Source organism: Rhinolophus sinicus, chromosome 17 (assembly GCF_057876585.1).
Source record: "Rhinolophus sinicus isolate RSI-liver-muscle chromosome 17, RSI-T2T, whole genome shotgun sequence".
Classification (NCBI taxonomy): Eukaryota; Metazoa; Chordata; class Mammalia; order Chiroptera; family Rhinolophidae; genus Rhinolophus; species Rhinolophus sinicus.
This window is the reverse complement of record NC_142517.1, coordinates 114433467-114435952: the sequence shown is the minus strand read 5'-3', so window position 1 is coordinate 114435952 and position 2486 is coordinate 114433467.

The following is a 2486-nucleotide window of genomic DNA, read 5'->3' as shown; positions in this document are numbered from 1 at the left end:
AAAAAAGATGCAAATTGTGACATCAAAAACATAAAATGTAGGGTAGGGAGTAAAAGGGTACAATTTTCATATATAATTGAAGTTAACTTATTATCAGCTTAAAACAGACTGCTATGATTATAAAATATTTTATGTAAGCTTAATGGTAATCACAAAGCAAACACCTATAGTAGATATAAAAAAGATAAAGAAAAAGGAACCAAAGGATAACACTATGGAAAGCATCATATCACAAAGAAAGACAGCAAGAGAGGAAGAAAGAAACAAAGGAACTAGAAAGCCTCTTGAAATCTCCCCTGGAATTTACAACAAATTGAACAACTATAATTCCACAAAGGACTACCTGCTCAACAGACAGGCAAGACTAAGAGGCATGCAATTGAAATCATCTAAAGGTGGGCAAATTGGGCGAGCAGGGGAGGACGGAAGCGAGAAGTGTGGGTCCATGTAGGCACAGGACGCAGAGCTAGCTCGGAATTCTGAGTTCCCTGCATTCCATAACTACTGCAGCCACAGGAGAGGAGAGAACTTGGACTGCTAGTGCCCTGCTTATGGCCCACAGTCCCGCCTGAGGGGTCAGCATATAACACGGCTTAACCCAATGCTCATGGCAGAGATCTCGGAGCAAAGACTGAGGGAACAAGGGTGAAAATGTCAGTTTAAGCCCTCACTGCTGAGCAGAGGATAGAAGGCATAGGCACAGAGCCTAGCTGCTCTCTACCCACCCTCCAAGCTCACCCCACCCTCACCCTCCCAGTGCTAGAAACGGAAGAGTAGCAGTGTCAGATCAAAAGAACAAAATATTCACAGTTCTGAGAACTGTGGCCAACAGCCGTGGACTCGGAGCCCAACTAGTTCTCGCAAAAGGGGAAGAAGCCTTGGGTGCAAGACCGGCTGTGGTGGTGGTCGCCGCCACTGCTCTGGGCCACCTCTCACAACACACCCTGCCCCTGTCCCTACCTATCTGGGAGGATCCCTGCAAAAGTAAACAGTGCCGCTGAAACACACAGGCACTGATTCCAGTGCAGGAAGAGCTTGGGAGCTTCAAAAGCTCTCCACATCCCCCCAAAAGAGGTGGTACCCTGTGATCCAGGTGAACTGTTCACAGAGGAGAAGACCACCTTCCAGGGAATTCCCCTGTTGTGTGAGAAGCCAGAACAGTGCAGAGAAAATATAACACTACAGTGTGAGAGAGAGTAAAAGTCTACAGTCAGAGAGAAAATAAAACATTCTACCAACAAAACAAAAAGAAAACAAATGAAAGACCTCTTTTTATCAACCTGTTGCAGAACCCACTCCTGTAGATGCCTAGGAAGAGAAATAATAATTCATTAATTGCCGTGAATAACCAAGATAACAAGACAGCTCAGAAAGAAAATGAAAAGTCTCCAGAAAATGAACTTAAAGACATGGAAATATGTGACTGAAATGAAAGAGAATTCAACAACGCAGTTTTTTAATTTTATTTTTTTAAAGATTTTATTGGGGAAGGGGAACAGGACTTTATTGTTATTGGGGAATACTGTGTACTTCCAGGGCTTTTTCCCAAGTCAAGTTGTTGTCCTTTCAATCTTAGTTGTGGAGGGTGCCATTCAGCTTCAAGTTGCTATCCTTTCAGTCTTAGTTGTGAAGGGCCCAGCTCAGCTCCAGGTCCAGTTGCCATTGCTAGTTGCAGGGGGCCGCAGCCCACCATCCCTTGTGGGACTCAAGGAATCATACTGGCAACCTTGTGGTTGAGAGCCCATGCTCCAACCAACTGAGCCACCCGGGAGGCAGCTCAGCTCAATGTGCTATGTTCAATGTTAGTTGCAGGGGGCAGAGCCCACCATCCCTTGCAGGACTCGAGGAATTGAACTGGCAACATTGTGGTTGAGAGCCCACTGGCCCATGTGGGAATCGAACCGGCAGCCTTCGGAGTTAGGAGCATAGAACTCTAACCGCCTGAGCCACTGGGCCGACCGCAAAACTCAACAAGATGCAAGAAAACACAGACAGGTAGATTAATGAACTCAGAAACTCAATCAAAGAACAAAATGAGCATTTTACCAAAGAGATTGCAATTTTAAAAAGGAACCAAATAGAATTTCTGGAGATTAAGAACTCAGTAAAAGAAATGAAGAATGAAATAACCAGTTTAGGTGGTAGAGTTGATCGGATGAAGGAAAGAATCAGTGACATCGAAGATAGAAATCTGGAAATGACATAGATGGAAGAAGAGAGAGACTTGAGAGTTAAAAGAAATGAAAGAATTCTACAAGAACTTTCTGACTCCATGTGAAAGAGCAATATAAGAATAATGGGCATGCCAGAAGGAAAAGAACGGGAGAAGGGAACGGAGAGTATATTCAAACAAAGAGTCAACAAGAACTTCCCAAACTTGTGGAAAGAACTGGACCCTCGAATCCAAGAAGCAAATAGGACACCTAATTACCTCAATCACAACTAGCCTTCTCCAAGGCACATTGTATTGAAGCTGTCAATAACTA